The sequence below is a fragment of the Lagenorhynchus albirostris genome, chromosome 8, assembly GCF_949774975.1.
Source record: "Lagenorhynchus albirostris chromosome 8, mLagAlb1.1, whole genome shotgun sequence".
Taxonomy (NCBI): Eukaryota; Metazoa; Chordata; class Mammalia; order Artiodactyla; family Delphinidae; genus Lagenorhynchus; species Lagenorhynchus albirostris.
Window position 1 is genome coordinate 23,316,171 of NC_083102.1, and position 18,809 is coordinate 23,334,979.

An 18,809-nucleotide genomic window follows, 5' to 3' on the forward strand; every position below is an offset into this window, starting at 1 on the left:
AGCCGCTCTGCGGCATGTGGGATCTTCCCGGACTGGGGCACGAACCCATGTCCCCTGCATCGGCAGGTGGACTCTCAACCACTGCGCCACCAGGGAAGCCTTGTCCCCTCACTTCTGACCCACTGCCTCTGGAAGCTGAGGGGTGAATAAAACAAGCCCTGCCTGAGGCTGGAACTCTCTCATCAGGGCTGCCAGAATGCAAAGCATGTCCATAGCTAGGACACATAAGAACCAAGGCTCAAACCAGGCCTGCCATCAACGTAGGATGCCAGCCTGGGATCATGAGAGTCTTAAGGAGGTGGTGTCCAGACGTGGCAAGATAGGGAAGGTTAATGTGGGGCTCCTACTGTCGTGGTGTGTAGGTTTCCTCACATACACACACCCTCCCCACATCAGCGGAGACTCTTTGCACGTGGTGGGAGTTCAGTAAATAGTTGTTACATGAAAATTTTGCCTGGGTTTGGACTTGAAAAGACTCAAAAGCAGGTCATAACCATGTCCCAACCCTTTGTACAATTGTAGGCACCTAATTCCCATTATGCTTTTCTATCCCTGGACCTTATCCTGTGTACTCCTGCTTTCTATACCTGGAATGCTCCCCGCCTTTTTCACTTGGCTAACTCCTTTTCATCCTTTAAGTTTCAGTCTAGATCTCACTTCTTCCAGGAAGTCTTTGCTGATTCTCTAAGTCTGGATTCTGTCCCTCTTATGTGCCCCCATATGCCTATACTTCCTTCCTGTATTAACGTATATCACATGGGATTTGTAATTACCTGTTTCCTAGTGTGTGTCCTTTAGACCATAAGCCTTGAGGGCAGTGACTGCACTTTGTTCACGCCCATGCCCCTGTGCCTACCACATAGTAGATGCTCACTAGATGTGTATGAGATGAATGTGTTTGGGACACTGATTCTTCTTTCACTTCCTCCCCAGAAGCTGACCTGAAGTTTAACCACCTGCCAGGTAAGACATAAGATTTACAGAGAGAGTTCTATTTTATAAAAAGCCTTCAAGCCCAAAGAAATAATATCTAAAGGTGAAAGCTCAGGTACCTTGGCTGGTTGTAGGGTTTTCCTCCTGTGAGTAACATGTTGGGAAGGTGGTCATCTGTTCGGGGGCTGACGCTGCTAAGAACCAATGGCGGGCGAGTGTGTGTGTTGAGATGAAATGGAAGATGTTTTTAGGTCCTGAGCAGCCCTTTGGTCCAGCGTCATGTACGGTGATATACTGGGCAACTGGAGAGGCAGAGTGGCATGGATCTAACTGAGTCTGCATGATACCGTGGGGCTGGCAGAGGATCTCTCCATAGCAGTAGCTATTCATGGAGGCCATGTGGAGAAAGGGGAGTGAGTTCAAGAACTTTATTTGCTTCATTGTTCTGTCAGTTTATTTTGTGCTGATTTAATCGCCAAGGTGCTGTGATTATAGGTATATATGTGTGTATATACAATGTGCTTGAGGTTGACGATTGGGCACAGGCAGATGGTTAGATTACATGTGTGTGTTTCACACCTCTGTGGACACTGGTGTGTCCCTCTGCCTCCAGGTCTGTCATGGAAGTGAGGAGGGAAGAAAGGGAAAGAACATTTATTGAGTACCAGTTCTATACCAGATGCTTTATGATTTTTATCTTGTTTAATCCTCACAACAACTGTAGTGTAGATGTTGCTATCCCCATTTTACAGATGAGGAAACTGAGGCTCAGGACATTCTGTAACTTGCCAAAGGACATGGTAATAATTTGTGGACCTGATAGTAATGTTCAATTTATGTCTGTTCTACCATTTCCAGGCTGACTCCTAACTCAGTGTTTAAGGTTTGGCATCTAGGACAGGACACAAAAGTAAAGCACTGACTGAGCCCAGTTAAGAGGAGAGGTTATGGACTTCCCTGGTGGCGCAGTGGTTAAGGCTCCACGCTCCCAATGCAGGGGGCCTGGGTTCAATCCCTGGTCAAAGGAACTAGATCCCACATGCATGCCGCAACTAAGAGTTAGCATGCAACAACTAAGGAGCCCACATGCCACAACTAAGACTCGGAGAAACCAAATAAATAAATAAGTAAATATTTTTTTAAAAAAGAGGAGAGGTTAAGTGTTCAGGCTCTGGGTCAGTTCAGACTGACCAAATTCAAATCCTCCCTCTGCGTCTTCACTGTGTGACTTTGACATTAGACTGGATGCCCTTGGTGTGTCAGTGCCTTTTTTCCCAAATGCCACAAATTTCCCTTTATTAAGTAGTCAGGTCCGAACAACTTAATAAATATTTTTATCCTAACAGCATAGCCATTTGAAAAAAATGACACAAAAGTTGAAAGAGAAAATATTTTAATTCATTCTTAAATTACCACAGTTACTAATGGGATATCTATGACTCTTGGGCATTGCCTTGCTTCTCTAACTTTGGAATCAGAGTGAACACCACCAGACTCATTTCCTGTTTCACACTGATTTCATGTTGAAAAATCTAGTTTTGCAAAAAAAGTGACGTCATTGGAAGGCATGTAGCGCCATCTACTGTAGAAGCGGTGAGTTGCCTTCAGCTAAGTAGTGCGCATGATGCCTGACAGATGACGAGTAATTTATCCCTGAAATTTTTCAAATAACTTGTGGAACCTCACTGTGACAACTTGGAGCACCGTGACACACAGTTTGGGAATTGTGGTAATAGGGAATATCCAAGGTGAGTTGGGCAATTGACTTATCCTTTCTGTGCCTTGGTTTCCTCACCTGTAACGTGGGTAACAATACCTAGCTGATGGGATTGTAATGAGGTTTAACTGAGGTGTTTATAAAGTACCTACACAATGGCGCCTGACACTCGACATTGGAGTCACCTGGGAGAGTTAATGAAACTCATGGATGCCTGGAACCCTACCCACAGAGTCTGATGTATTTGGTTTAAATTCCCAGGCATGGGAATTACTTTTTAAAGTAGCCCAGGGGATTTTAATGTTCAGCCGAAGCTGAGAATCACTGACCTGTCACATCGTAAATAGGCTATTTAAAAAAATAAAAGTCATATTTTTATTATGGTTAGGCAGAAAGAACACAAGCCTAGGTAACCAAAGTCCTGGATTCTAGAACTTTTTCCCATTTAGGGGTAGTGTGGTCTTAGGCAAATCACTTGCTGTCTCTTAACCTCTGTTCTTCTATGTAAAATGACAAAAACTTTTGTTATGACGTGTGAAGTAAAGTGCGTGAAACTGCTCTTTAAACTGTACAGCACTATACCAATGTATCGTGGGGAAGTAGAAAATGTGATCGCTTTCTTCAACGAGTAACAAAACCCCAGGAAACTTGAGGGCCACTGTGTCTGCTGTTCTGTGTAGCATGGAGAGACCTTTAGACCCACAGCTGAAATGATGGAAACACATGGGCCCCTTCTCAGCTGGGGTGAAAGGCCCACAGCCTGCCTCTTTAAGGAATCATTACAGTATTGGAAAATTCCAGAAGGGGGCAGCCTTGTCTCAGCCCCAGACGGGTTTGAGTATAACCATCAGACAGACCCATTTTGTTCTGAAAAAGTTGAAGTGAATGTTCACAGATTTTATTTATTTTTATTAGCCACTATACCATAATACATAAAGTTTGAATAATTACAAACTCGAAAATTAAAACCTGAACAGCAATGTAAAAACTGTAGAAGACATGAAAGCTAATTTTTACTTGCTTAAGGCTCTTTGGCAGTAGATCTTAGAAAAAGTTTCTCTAGATTTCTTTTTAATCACCATTTGGACTTTTGCTAATTACATCTCTGTTCATACTGGGCTTATATATCAGCCATGCAAATTAGGTGTGCACATGTAATGAAAACAATAACAGTGAAATAGTTATTTCAATAGTTAGGAGACAAAGCACTAGTTTTAACCAATTAACAATAATACTCCATCCTTTCACTCTAAGCATACCCCAAGGTCAAGGGAAATCAAGTCCCAGGCCGCTAGAACTCACTCACAGCAGAGTCTGACTGAAAATGCACAGAGCTTCTATTTAGCTCTAAGTATCATGGTGATAATAGCTACCTTTGTTAAGCAAATGCTATGTGCCAGATGCTTCATTTACAAACTATTCCTCATAGCAAGTTAACAGAGGTCATGATCTTCCTCATTTTCCAGATGAAGAAACAACTCAGAGAATTTCTGCTCATGGGCACACAGCTGATGTGGGGGGAATGAGGGAGGCCTTCTGTCTGCCCAGCTCACTGTAATTCACGTGAGCTGTTCCAGTACTCATACTCAGCTGTTCTAATCCCGGTAGCTTTGGCTTGGAGACTGTCTGAGGTCTAGTCCAAGGACTTAGGCAGGACCATGTAGAGGAGGTATCCTTCCCCACAGCTCCCTGCTCTAGCCCACCTGAGCTGCCCTATAGCTTTATGACCCTGAGGCTCAGAGGGTACCTGGCAGCTACTCTCAGAATGAAGGTCCTTGCCCATAGTCACAAATCAAGGGGAGTTAGGGAGTGGCTGGAATAACAATATGAATCTGAGAAACAAAGTAAGGGGCCGAAGGGTTGGATTTTCAGTCCATTGCTTGGCCTTAATGGAAACTCTGTTTATAAGCCATGTGGGCTCTTCCTGAATCCAGGGAAAATATTAGCAGGAGGGCCTGCCTGTGTAGTGGCAGGGCCTCTGCACCCAGCCAAGGCTCTCTGAGGCAACTGTGGAAAGCATGTTGAAAATCTTGGATAAGACTAACCTTTAGAATAATGCGATGCTTTATATGAACCCCTTTTCATTTAGCATTACCTTGCATCTTCTGAATGATCAACAATTATCTACAATACATATAGTAGGTATTAACGCTGTTCACCAGATTTTTCCTCTTCTCTGCCTTCTGACCACATGCCAGGATGGCATTGCCTGGTCCCTGGTCCCTGGTGATTGGGGGTGGCCATAGACTAGGTATGGCCAATCTGGTGTAAGTGGAAGTGATGGTATCACTTCCAGGCTGAAGCATTTAATCGTCTCTGTGAGCCCTTCCGAGCTCTCTTCCCCTCTGCAGAGCAAGTGGTAGAGCTCCAGCTAGTGGCTGCTCCATCAGCCTGAGTTCACAGTAAGGAGGGCGTGGAGTAGAGGTCCCATCTGACCCACAGAGGATATGCAGAATGAATGAGAAAGAAACCTTTGTTATTTGAAGTCACTGGGGTTTGGGTTTTGTTGTTATTCTTACTGCAGTGTGACCTAGGCTCTTCTGACTGGCAGAGTGGGTTTACCAGCTACTTGCTCTGAGTCAAGGTACAGGAACTGGATTATTTAAGGAGCAATATGTGTAGAGGAAGGGGAATGGATTTTGGAGACAGATAGATTACAATTAAATATCAGCTCTGCCACTCACTATACGTATGATTTTAAGCAAATTTTAAAACCCTCTTCATACATACTTATTACAATGGCAAAATAAGCAAGCAAGCAAAAACCCCTGACCATACCAAATATTGGCAAGGATACAGAGCAACTAGAACTGGGGGTGCAAAATGCTATGGCTACTTTGGAAAATAGTTTAGCAGTTTCTTAGAAAATTAAACAACACTCGCTGTGTATCCCACTCCTATTTGCCCAAGAGATATGAAGCCTTATGTTTACATAAAAACCTGTAACCTCGTCCCTCAGTATCCTCAGGGGATTGGTTCCAGGACCCTCAGCAGATACCAAAATCCACAGATGCTCAAATCCCTTATGTAAAATAACATAGTATTTACATGTAACCTAAAGCACATCCTCCCATATACTTTAAATCATCTCTAGATTACTTATGTTACGGAATACAATGTAAATAGTTATAAATACAATGTAAATGCCATGTAAATAGACTCCACATGGCAAATTCAAGTTTTGCTTTTGGGAACTTTCTGGAGGTTTTTTTTTTTTTCCAACCAAGCTATCTACCTTTGGTTGAATACTGTGGATACAGAAGGCCGACTGCCTGTGAATGTTTTTAGAGGTTTTATTCATAACTGCCAAACGTCCTTCAGATGATAAGTGGATTAACAACCTGTGGTTGAAGCAACTACTGATATAGGCAACAGTCTGGATGAATCTCAACTGCATCATGCTAAGTGAAAAAGGTCAGACTTGAAGGGCTACATATCGTATGACTCCACTTGTAGGACACTCTGGGAAAAGCAAAGTTATAGAAACAGAAAACAGATTAGGGGCTGCCAGGGACCAGGGGTGGCAGGGGTACAGCTGGCTACAAAGGGGCAGCATAAAGTAATGCGGGGGCTTCCCTGGTGGTGCAGTGGTTTAGAATCTGCCTGCCAATGCAGGCGACAAGGGTTCAATCCCTGGTCCGGGAAGACCCCACATGCCACAGAGCAACTAAGCCCGTGCGCCACAACTAATGAAGCCTGAGCACCTAGAGCCCGTGTTCCGCAACAAGAGAAGCCACCACAATGAGAAGCCTGCGCACCGCAGCGAAGAGTAGTCCCCGCTCACCACAACTAGAGAAAAGCCCGCACGCAGCAATGAAGACCCAAAGCAGCCAAAAATAAATAAATAAAATAAATAAATTTATTAAAAAAAACCCTTCCTCAGACAGTTTCCTCATCTATAAAATGAATATTTCTACCTGATAGTTTGTCGTGTAGAATGATTTAATATAAGTATAGCATAGCGTTGGACGCTCAGTGGACAGTTAGCTCCTGCCAGGATACTAGATCTGGCTGAACCCCTCCATGTGGTCTTGGGGAGACCACTTCACTGGGCCTCACGTTTTTCATCTGCAAAATGAGAGAGTTGGATCACATGAACTCTCAGATCCCTCCGAGTCTGGCAAGGACTCACGACACTCCTTGATGGTTGGAAGCGCTAAGAATAATAACGTGTATGTGCAGCTCTTGACATTTGTCAAACCCCTTTCAAGTAACTTACTTCATTAGTTACCTCACCTTTTGTTTAATATCTTCCGTCACCATGACAATCAAGCTTCAGAAAAACAAATGATGAATTACCGGAAGCAGAAGCCAAGGTGTGATGGGCCGGGGAGTGGACACACACGTGCAGAGAGGCCCCGGTTCAGCGTGGCCGCAGCGGCTCCCACCTGCTCGCGATGTTAGGGACACACTGCCCAGGGCTGGGGCCAGGTGCCAGGAACTCACTCCCCGTGCCAGCCCCATGCCAGGGTGGCAGTGGCAGAACTGCCAGTGAGCTCGGTGGTCTTGTCACAGACACCCCGCTCCAGGGTCCCTCCCCCAGCTGGCTCAGGTTTCTAGGCTGCAGGTCAGTGGTGATGTAAGCTTTCCGAACCACTTCCTAAATATGCTCTCAGTCTTGGGAGGGTTCTTTTGTTAGCTGGAAGCTAAACAAGGCAGTATCTCCCAGCATTTTAGCACTGCAGATATAACGCCCTTTTTCCTTTCTTCAGTGTACGGAGGGAGAAGGAGCCTAGGGCATCCCAGCACGCTCTCACCCTGGCCTGGGGTCCTCAGGCCCACCTCTGTACCTTTGAGGGGGAGAACTGTTGCCTCCCCACCTCACCCCCAAGCTGCCCTTCCGGGTACTCTCCGGGTACCCTCCCCAGCGGCTCTGGGCTGAGGTCCAGCTGCACCTAAGGGAGGGGAAGCCAGTGCTGTGGGTACAGGGCCTGCCTGCAGGTAACCAAGTGGGGCTGAAGCCTGCAAGGGGCCCTGGGGATTCGCCAAGAGGCCCAAGTCTCCAGCAGGGAGCCTGGGCAGCCCTCACCCTGAGGACGGAGTTGGGGTCAGAGCTGGAGGACTTGGGGGCAGGGGTGGAAACAGGAGAGCAGATGATTCCTCTCCAAGCATCCCCTCATAGTGTCACAGAGTGGGTGGGTGGGGCAGGAGGGAGGACAGCCTGTGGGAGCCAGCAGGGTCTCAAGGCCTGGGAGCAGGGTGGGGAGGTGACACTCCCAGTGGTACCCGTGGACGGATTAGGCAAGTGGGAGGCTATGCCTGGGGGTGGAGGGAGGCTTGGGGAGGTGAGGTGGGCCTGGGGCTACCACTCCTGTGACTGGGCCCTCCCCCTTGTCTCCCCGCCTCCCAACATCCAGGCCTTCAGTCCAAGGAGGAGGTGGAGGCCCCATTCACCTCTCTCCACTGCCCTCTGTCCCACTGCCCACTGTGACCTGGCAGGAGGCAAGAGGCAGGGGCTGGCAGGCAGGGAGGGAGGGGGGCTCTTTCCAAACTTGGGAAAGTTGATCCCCAATGACCCTCCCTCCCTGGATGGGCACATCATCCCCTTCCCGCCTTCAGTTCCCTCGGAGCACCCTGGGGGCTGAGAAGCACTCACAGTAGCCACTCCCCAGGCCACAGCATGCAGTGACCAGGGTAGGGGGCCCGCCCTGACACCCTGGGCCCAAACTGGCCCCACCAGTGCCCTGCGTCCCTCTGCTCAAGCCCCGGGCAAGAGGCAGGAGTGGGCTGGGGTGAAGGCCGGGGTTTGTTGTGGCTGTGATAATGTCAGGGCCTGCCTTCGCCCAGGCAGGAGAAGAGTGCAGTCTGCACATTGCTTACATTTTTCTTATGCAGCCAGGCTGGGAAATGGTTGGAACTAAAAGCGTGGGAGGGTGGACAGACTGTTCTCAAAGACAGGATTTTGGTGCCACCTGTGCCCCTGGGGGTGAGGGGAAGGGCATCTCTGTGGGGATCCAGTGCAGAGGATGCTGTGGGCGTGGGCACAAGGAGTTGCTGTGGTCTTGGCATAGATGTTTCCTGGACCAGTGATCTCCACCCACCACCCCAATCCACGCTCCACGCTCACCCATGCACCAACCCTGCATGACCAGAACCTCATCCTCACTGGAGATGCAAAAGCAATCAATAACTGGGTGACACATGGCAAAGCTATCAATCTATTTAAGCCCTGGAGGCCAGAGCTGGGATAAGGAGGGGTGAGGGAGAAGAGTCATGATGCCGGCACCAGGGTCCCGCTTCCTCCCATGGACCCCATCCTTGGATGTGGATGGCCGGCAGGCGTGGGAGTGAGACCCAGGTTTGGGGCTCTGCCTCCCGCAGGACCTCTCATCTAATCTCCAGCGTGCTCCTTCTCCTCTGACCTCACCCCCCTCCTCCTCAATGTTTAGGGCACAGGTGAATGATTCCTTGACTCTGTGAAGCCTGTAGCTGCCCCTGGCAATCCACTTGGTGCTTTCCCCAAGTCCCAGGCCCCGCATCATCTCAACTAGCCTAGAACAGCCGCCCTTTGTTCTCCTTTTCACCCTTTTCTGACCCTGTTCCCAGATGCTTTGCCTCTGGGTCTTTTCTTCCCTAAATGTACACTGGAGAGGAAAGACTCCAGGTGGTCAGAACAGACTCAGGAAGGGGGCTTTGTGATGGTTCCCCAGGACCCTGGACCCTCCCTCCTCAGATCAGCGTCGGCCTTTGTCCTCACAGCACCTTGGTCTAGTCTCCTCGGAGTGTCTGAGTGGGAAACTCCTGGTTCTCCCTTTCCCTCCACCAGGTGAGATTTTCTCCCCATTTCATCTGCTCTGAAGACCTACCTAAGACCTACCTGTCCCCGCTCCTTGCCCCCCGCTTCCCCGCCCCCCCTCTCCCGGGCACGGTGACCATGTGACAGCACCACAGCCAGCCAGAAGCTGCTCTGTTTCTATTGAGCACCTGGCTGTTCTTCCCCCAGCTAGTCTGTTGACTGACTATTAATTTTGAGTTTGTGTTCTTTAGAACGTGATTCCATTTTCTACCAGCCTTTCTGTCCATTTCTGGCTTTAGAAGTGTGTGAGTGTGTGTGTGTTTAGATTTCTACAGGGTGTCCTTTCAAATAAAGAAATAGTGATCTTCCAGAGTAGGACAGCTGGATTCAGGACAGAAGGAAGCTTTTGTTTGGGTGATGCGTCTCATGGCAGATACCGGTCCAGGGTGGGACCGTGGCTCAGGTGAGGGGGACTACGGTGGAGAAAGCCCAGGGCCTGGGCAACAGGAGGACTGGCTTCTTCTCCAGCTCAGAGACCATCACAGGATCTGCTCTCAAGCTTTCTGTGCTTTGGTTTCCTCATCTGTCACCTGGAGATGTGACACCGCCAGACTGACCCAACCCCCAGACTGTGGAGTGGAGGTAATGCTCCATCCAGGATGGCCTGCTCACTGTTCCCAAAACCTCCTAGTTCACCTCACCCTCAGCACTTTCGCCCATGCGATATTCCCTCCTCAGAATGTCCCCTCTAGGCCCCCTCCCTTCCTAAATCCTGACTCCTTCAGAGACCCAGGCAAGTCCCTTTTCCTCTGTGAAATCGTCCCTGATTCCTCCAGCTATAGCGTTGGGTCTCTCCTTGCAACTTCTCTAAACATAGTTGGCATTACCAGCGAGAATGTAATTGCTTTATATTGGGGATTCTCGACCTCAGTGCTATTGACATTTTGAGCTGGATAACTCTTTGTTGTAAGGGGTTAGCCTGTGCATTTTAGGATTTCGGCAGCATCCCTGGTCCCTACTCACTAGATGCCCATAGCACCCCTCTGGCTGTGACAACCAAAAAAACCAATTGCATACGTATTATTCCAGAACATGCAGGAGCATCCCTAACCAAAACATGTCTTCAGACATCTCAAAATGAACCCTGGGGACAAAACTGTCCCCAGCTGGGAACCATTACTTTATATTGTTATTTAGCTTTTAATATTTCATTTTCCAGGCTAGATTCCTTTGTGTGCCCTAATGTGCCTAGCACACTATTATACACCTCAAGTGCTCCATAATTATCTGTTGAACAAATCAATGCACACTTTACAAATGTTAAAAGTGCAAGTAGAAGTTACTATGATAGCTACCTTTTGGCCTAAGTTACGCTTTTATGGGTTGGAGATATTCATATTTGCTTCTAAAAGGTCAGTCCACTTTCTTCCCACCATCAGATCTTGAGGAACAATTGTTGGCAAGGAACTTTGCTCTATCAACTGCAGAAACTTTGTTATAATAAATGGAACCCACAATAAAAATATTTCCACGCTAAACTCCACTTATTTCAAGTGATACTTAGATCAAAATCTGAATCATAAAATAATCTGAACTATCTTTTGAAGTCCCCTGCAATGGGCTATATACCTTGTATTAGATTCTCCGCTGATGGTGTCAGGTTCTGTACGAGGGAAGAGAAGATGAGAGTTACTAGGAAGATATTTAAAGCCTCAGGTGTTGGAGGAAACAGGCCCAGGTCCTTTCCTGGGTCCCACCCATCATTGCTCTCTGCCTGTGGACAAGCTGCTTACCCTGCCTGAGCCTCAGTTTCCCTGCCTGAAAAATAATAAATAATGGGAAGTAGGATTAATGAGAAAAGTATGCCAAGTGTCTATCCTAGTGTCTGATGCATATATACTCAATTAATTTTGGTCTTTGATTTGGTCTTATAGTTATCCTTGCTTTTTCCCTCCTCCTACATTGTAGGTAACTCTAGGGCAAGAGCTGTATCTAATTCCTCTTTGCACCCCTCTAACACCCAAGCACAGCACCTTGCCCATAGGTGTTCCATACATTTTTTATTTTTTGGCTGCACCGCACTGGCATGCGGGATCTTAGTTCCCTGACCAGGGATTGAACCGAACTCATGCCCCTTGTAGTGGAAGCACAGGGTCTTACCACTGGACTGCCAGGGAAGTCACATTCCATACATTTTTTTAAAAGATTTTTTTTTTATGTGGACCATTTTTAAAGTCTTTATTGAATTTGTTACAATATTGCTTCTGTTTATGTTTTAGTTTTTTGGCCGTGAGGCATGTGGGATCGACCAGGGATTGAACCCGCACCCCCTACATTGGAAGGCAAAGTCTTAACCACTGGACGGCCAGGGAAATCCCTCATTCCATACATTTTTTAAAATGTAATTTAAAAAATTTTATTTATTTTTGGCTGCGTTGGGTCTTCGTTGCTGTGTGCGGGCTTCCTCTAGTTGCGGTGAGTGGGGGCTACTCTTCGTTGCTGAGCGCAGGCTTCTCATTGTGGTGGCTTCTCTTGTTGGGAGCACGGGCTCTAGGCGCGCAGGCTTCAGTGGTTGTGGCACAGGGGCTCAGTAGTTTTGGCACACGGGCTTAGTTGCTCCGCGGCATGTGGGATCTTCCCGGACCAGGGCTCGAACCCGTGTCTCCTGCACTGGCAGGCGGATTCTTAACCACTGCACCACGAGGGAAGGGCAGGAGGATTCTTAACCACTGCTCCACCAGGGAAGCCCTCATTCTATACGTTTTTGATGAATGGACTATGCACCTGACTTCAGGAAGTCTGGAAGGTAAAGAAATGCAGACACACTAGCACCTGGACTGACCACCATCCCTCAGTCTTATAGCCCCATGTTAATTGCATCCTAATCCTATAAATGTATTTGATTCATAAACTTTCAAACTGGAAAGGACTTCCTACAAGATCAAATCTAATACTCTCATTTCTCAGATGAGGAGGCCCCGTAAGGATACATAACTCTTTCACGTACAAAAAGCCAAAACAGTCCATTGTCCTGTGGCTTTAGGAAAATTAAGTAGTTTTTCTTTAGTTCCCATTTCTTCAAATAGTTCCTCTGGACCAGAGTCTCATCAATATCAACTACTGACATTGGGACTGGATAATTCTTTGTTGTGAAGGGCTGTCTCATGCACTGTAGGAGTTTAGCAGCATCTCTGGCCTCTACTCACCAGACACCAGTAATATACTCCCTCCCCCTCTTAGTTATGACATTCAGAAATGTCCCCAGACATCACAAATGTCCTGAGAACCATGGTCTAGAAATTACTACAGGTAAAATCCCTTCATATGACACACTGAGGCCCTGAGGTTATGTGATTGTTTTAATGAATAGTTTGCTGGTAAATCTCATTTGTAGCCAACAAACTCTGGAGAAAAGACAGAGCCACTCTGTAAGTGAGACCAGGTCTCAGCCACTGCCGGGGCCCACTCACCATGTATGTGTGTGTCATTTATTTTTCATATTCTGCCTACCTCCAGGGATCTTTGAAGTGGACCCTGACTCATTTATTTCTCAGAACAACTGGCTATGTTCTGTGTGTTGCCCAGGAGTCTGGGCTGTGTGAAGAGGGGTCCTCCCCTGTCAGAACCCTTTGCACATTGTACTCCCACTGCCTGTTTGTCTTTCTGCCCCAGGGGACGTTAAGGCCCACGGCAGCAGAGACAATGACCATCTTGTTCAGCATGCACTCCCAGTTGGCACATAGGAGGTGCCCAATGAGCATTTATTGAATGAATATGTAACAGAAATTATAATACATTGCATTTAGTTGTGGGTCAAAAGCGTAGAAATTAGCCACAGCTTACTTAGCTTAAAATAATCATTACTTCTGTTTATTAAGAGCCTGCCGTGAGCCAGGAAGTTTACCTGTGTTATCTCACTAATGGCAAAGCAACCTTATGAGATACATATTGTAACTCCATTTGAAAGATGAGGAAACTGAGGCTCAGAGAGAGATTGTGACTTTGGTAATTATATAAGAATTATATATAATATATATATAAGAATTATATATAATATAATATATGTAAGAAACACAGATTTGGACCAAGGCCCACCTAACTGCCAATCCCAGTCATCTTTGATATACTACCTCTCCTGTTTACAGTCATAAACCTGTGTTTTGGCTCTTTCTGTGTCTAGAATGATCAGTTCACAAATAGGGACCAGAAAAATGACTTTATCACTGCATACAATTTAGATTAGTCTTAGTCTGCCCTTGCCTCTTTGCGATACCTGCAGGAACATGGTAATAATCTTTTTTTTTTTTTTTGCGGTACGCGGGCCTCTCACTGTTGTGGCCTCTCCCGTTGCGGAGCACAGGCTCCGGACGCGCAGGCTCAGCGGCCATGGCTCACGGGCCCAGCCGCTCCGCGGCATGTGGGATATTCCCGGACCGGGGCACGAACCCGTGTCCCCTGCATTGGCAGGCGGACTCTCAACCACTGCGCCACCAGGGAAGCCCAGAAGTGGATTTATTTAGAGAGAAACACACTCCACAGACAGAGTGTGGGCCATCTCAGAAGGTGACAGTGGCCTCAATATATGACTTTTGAGGAAACACAAACATTCAGGCTGTAGCAAAAATAATTGTCTATAATGGCATTCACGTGTGGCTGAGCTGTTAGAGAAATTGTTTTGATCTCGAATCTGGGGAGTGGGTGTGTACATGTATAGGAAAAGGTACCAGGCAGGATAAAATCCAAGATCTTACCATTGTGTAAATTCAATTTCCTTTGTGAAATAGTTGCTGAAAAGTCTGCTCCTTAACTCTGCCTCCTTAAAATGCATCTTAGCCCACAGTCGTTTACCATTTGCTCCCTCAGATTGTCAGATTTTTGTGAAAAAAAAAATATAGTATGAGAATTGTCAACTGTTTATTTTCTATCTATTCTGTCTCCTTAAAGAAATTGCCCGAGGGCAAGGACTCTTACTTGCCAACTCTGCTAGGTGCTCAATCACTGTTGCTAGTCATAACAATTATGAAAGTGGAAAAAGTATGCTTTCTAGTCAGTAGATGAAGAAGTTTGAGCACCTGTGTGCTCAACCCCACTCCCTGGTTATGGGGTACCCCAGGCGAGGGAAGAGAAGGCCCTTTTCCTTAAGGAGCCTGCAGTCTTATTTGTTCTTTCCTCACGTAGTGGCAGGTAAGGGCTAAGGAAAATCTGTTTTCCTCCTGTCTAAAGGAGTGTGTTGAGCAGGCAAAGGGGGCAGTAGGCAAAGGAAGATGGATAATCTCCCCGCCTATCTTGCCCTAGCAAGGTAGGTCTGCGGCTGGCCGGTAGGAGGCGATTCAAAGGACCGTGCCTTCGTTCGCAAGAGGCAGAGGCGCCCACACAAGACGCGAAGAAAACTCTGGCCTCTGATAATACTCTGCGCTCTTTTCTGGTTTTCCTTAGAAGGGGCCAGGAGAAACTGGAAGGTCTGGACGGCGGGAAAGGGTGGAGGTCCTCTGCAGTTCCACTTCCGTCTCCCAGTATCCTGTGGCTGATCCGGGGATGGGAGAGACGAGCTGAATCTGGGCAGCCGCGTAGAGTGGCCGGTGGGAGAGCATTGCCAGCGCGGAAAGCCCAGCGGACTCCCTCCCGCGAGCGACCAGGTCCCCGGCACTCGAGTCCCGCCCCCGGCACGCAGGCCCCGCCTCGGCGGCCCCGCCCCTTCCCCGGACCAGACTGGGCTGCGCTCACTCCCTAGCCCGGGCCGGGGAGCCTCTAGGCGGAGGGGCTCCCGCCCACCCGCCCTGAGCCGCGGCGTCCGCATGGAGGAGCCGCGCGCTCCGCCAGCCGGGTCGGGGCCGCTCCCACCGCCGCTGCAGGGAGGCGGAGCCGCCGATGTTCCGGAGCCCGGAGCCCGGCAGCACCCGGGACACGAGACGGCGGCGCAGCGGTACAGCGCCCGCCTGCTGCAGGCCGGCTACGAGCCTGAGAGGTGACGCCCAGGGCAGAGCGCGCGGGGCGCATCCGGGGCGGGCGCGGCGGCTCTGGGAACCAGGCAGCGCTGCGGGGGAGGGGAAGAGTAGGTCCCACCACCCATGCTTTCTTACCGCCTCAAGCTCTCACTTCCTGAAACCGGGCTCAGATGCCCCGCACTCAGCTTTGGTTGGGGGATGCAGGCGGGCAGTGTGGAAAAGGTTCAGTGCTGTGTTGCACCGGGGAGCAGGTCGGAAGAACGATCCCTAAAATTTTAGTCCTGGATCTGACCTCAACTACACACCTGAGCCAAGTGGCTCCAACTCCTGGGGTTCAAACCGAGCGTATTGGAGTCCATGTCCAACTTTGCTTACTCCTCCTTAGCCGTTTCCTCCTAGAACTATCTTCAGAGTCTTCCTGGCAGGTGTAGGTGTCCAGATGGAGGGCCTCCTCGGAGTCGAGTGAGGACACCGTCCCCTCCTCACCATTCACTGAGGTCTGATGAGACGGCCAGTGCAGCTCACCCCAGGGTCTCTCCTAAGATTCAAAACCCCCTCTGCCCTTACCCTGCTGGGGTCTGTTAGGGTCACTGGAGGAAGAGTGGAGGTGTTGATCTGGGCCCCAGGGGACTGACTGAAAAGGAGACAGTGGCTAATCTCTGGATTGTATCGCAGCTTGAAATGCAATCCCACTGTCCTTCCGGTCCAGAGGATTTGGACTTCTTTCCCTGTCCCATCTGTTGGTGCTCAGCAGCTTGGGGAGGTGACCTGGAAGCTGGGTTTGGGGGGGTGGGGTGGGCGGTGGTCTGGGGGAATTAGCCCTGCAGCTCTGCCCAGGGGTTGGCCTCTTATGTAAGAACTTTTAACGGCTTAAGGGGCTGCTGGGTGAAGGCTGGCCCCTCCTGCCCCCGCAGGCTGGCTCTCTAGAATTGACAGTGGTTCTGGCAACTGTACCCTTCCTCCCATCCTAGAAATCCAGCTACTGGGGCTCAGGGTCCAGGGCAGTAGAGAGAAGCTACAGGAGGTGAGAGAGTGTGCTGGGGCACACGGGACCTTGATGGAAGCAGTGCCTTGGTTGGAGAAGGTATTGCAAAAGTATCATTTCAGAACACCAGGAGCATCCCTTCTCCAGATTGTACTTCTGCACCTGTACTATCCCCACACCCCCACCAGACTCTGAAGAGTCTGTGTAAAACCTGAGACCCAGCCAGGTGGTGTAATGAGATTCAAAACCTGCTGGCTAGACCTCCATCTGCCATCACTAGCTTAAAGCTGTGGGAAGAGGACAGGGTTCCGTGAGAAGTCTAGGTCTGAGGCCAGAGTTATTGCTCTCTGGCTTGAACTTGGGCAAGCTATGTCCCCTAACCCAGGTCAACAGTGTTATTAGCACTCCCCCACCCCACCTCTCCCCTCGGAAGTGTTTTGAAATCTTGTCCCTTCAAATAGCCCCAGACTAGAAAGAGACCTCTGGGCTCCCTGCCTGGTTATGGGTGCCCCCCCTGTCCTAAGGAAGGGGCTTGAAGGGGCTTGGGTCTGTTCTGTTCCGTTGCCCTCGCAGCTGCTAGGTGTGGAGCCTCAGGGGACCGACAGCCCTTCCTCGAGCTGAGGAGGCCACTGGTTGCCTGGTGTCTCCTCCCCACGGAGGAAGCAGCGGGGGGGGGGGGGGGAAGATCAGGAAGAGGGAGGAGGAAAGCTGGGGGGGGGATTAACAGTTTCTGGAAGAGGACAGCCTAACCCAGGGCTGAGCTCAGCAGCTTAGAGTAATGAGGAGCCCTGACACAGGTCAAAGCAGGAGGAGACGGGTATGGGGCTGTGAGGTCTGTGGCCGCCAGGAAGAGGACTCTCCCCACAACTCAGCCTGGCAGCCTCCTCCTCTGGTTCTGAGTTCTACGCTGGGGCAGGTGTCATGCTAAGGTCAACTGAGATGGCAGAACCCAGCTGCTGTCCTGGGCCCCAGCCCTGGTGGAACCCTGAATAGTACCCTAGTTGCAGGAGATAGTGACCCAGGGCAGGTCCCTCAGAGACCCAGGGAGACCACAGGGGTAGCCCGTGTGCTGTGCCTGCAATGCTATCCTAGCCCCATCCTTCTATGGCTAGAAAGGTGCCCAGGACAGCCCTGAGTGGCCAGGTGCTTTCTGTGGCTGGTCTCACTGCTCTGCCTCCAGGTGGCCGGTAGGAGGTCCTAGTGCTGGTCCCCTCAGGATAACCCTCCTCCCCATATGGCTCAGGCCCTCCGGATGACTCTGTGAGTGCTGAGGGATCAAGTACGTCCCAGGCATCCCTAGCAAGTTGGCCCCAATCCCCACTCAGCAAAGAACCCCAGCAGGCCCTCTCCCCCCTTCTCAACACCAGAGGGCCTCCAGAGGCCCCCATCAGGAGCCTCCTTGGGGCTCCCTGGGTGGAGAGGGAAGGTTGGGCGCCTGTGATTTTTCTGGTCCCCCCCAGTAAGAAAGAGGGCACTGTGGACATCTGTGAGCCCCCTGCAGCACTCTCAGTCTCACAGGCCTCATCACCCCAGCTCTGTGGGAAGCCTCCCCTCCCCTCTGCACACAGATAGAACAGGCTGTGTCTTCCTGGCAGGGTCCCCGGGCGTCACTGGGGGGGCTGGGCATCCCAGGGAGTTTCCCTTGGGCCTGGCTGCCACCACACTGGTGAGAGGTAAACAAACCCAGCCTCGAGGGCTGGGGATGGAAGGAGTACCACAGACAGCCGCCTTGCCAGAGAGAGGACTGTGTCCCTGGCCCGGCTTTCCCTCACTTCACCGAGAAATGAGCCATAGGGACCAAAGGAGGACAGAGGGAGGAGAGCGAGGCATTTGGGCCTGGGGCAGAGGGTGTGGGGGAGGGGTGGAAATCACTTTCTGGCTTCTGGTCAGGCAGTAGCGTTAGTAGTTCTGGTCACGCAAAGAGGGAGGGTCTGCCCGCTGACACCCCACCTCCTCCCATGTGAATCAACTTGCTACCTGATCTTACTACCTTCATGTAGAAATCTGGGTCTTGCTGGGCATCCGGGGCCACCAAATGTCTGCTTTGGGAAATTCTCAAAACTTCCCTAGCCTCTGCCCTAATTTATATGTATACATACTTGCCTAGGCCAGGCCTGTGATCCTCCCTCACCTTCCCACCACGCTACCCTCCCAAATAAAAGCAAACTTTCCCCTCTGGGGTTAAAACCTACGGTATCCACACTACTTTTTGATCTGGGGATGAGACAGGACGTAGGACTGAAGCATTGGATCAGGGGTAGTACCTGTCTCCAACCCCTCCTGAACTGTAGGTTTTGCATCTGTAAAGCAGGGGTGGGGTGGGACACCTAATAATTGGCAATTAGTAGATTGTAGAGAAAATGTGATCATTTATGAAAAACGCCTGTAAACTGCAGAGGGCTCCAAGGCCACCCAAAGGTCAGGGATTGTCATTGTTAAGGGTGCCTGACCCGTAGGACTGATGCCCGGTTGTGGGGAGCACGGGCGGGTGCA

General features: G+C 49.7%; 1 protein-coding gene across 10 annotated transcripts in view; it reads left to right on the plus strand.

The window, feature by feature from the left end:
• Nucleotides 1–15,211: 15,211 nt before the first annotated feature.
• IMPDH1 (inosine monophosphate dehydrogenase 1) overlaps nt 15,212–18,809 on the plus strand; it is a 28,831-nt gene continuing 25,233 nt past the window's right edge. For 8 of the 10 annotated variants that reach the window (XR_009541931.1, XR_009541933.1, XR_009541932.1 and 5 more), the window contains exon 1: nt 15,212–15,351. The gene's annotated coding sequence lies outside the window, so the exon portion shown is untranslated. The remainder of the gene's footprint in view (nt 15,352–18,809) is intronic. The other 2 variants (XM_060156752.1, XM_060156753.1) reach the window with 1 other exon arrangement.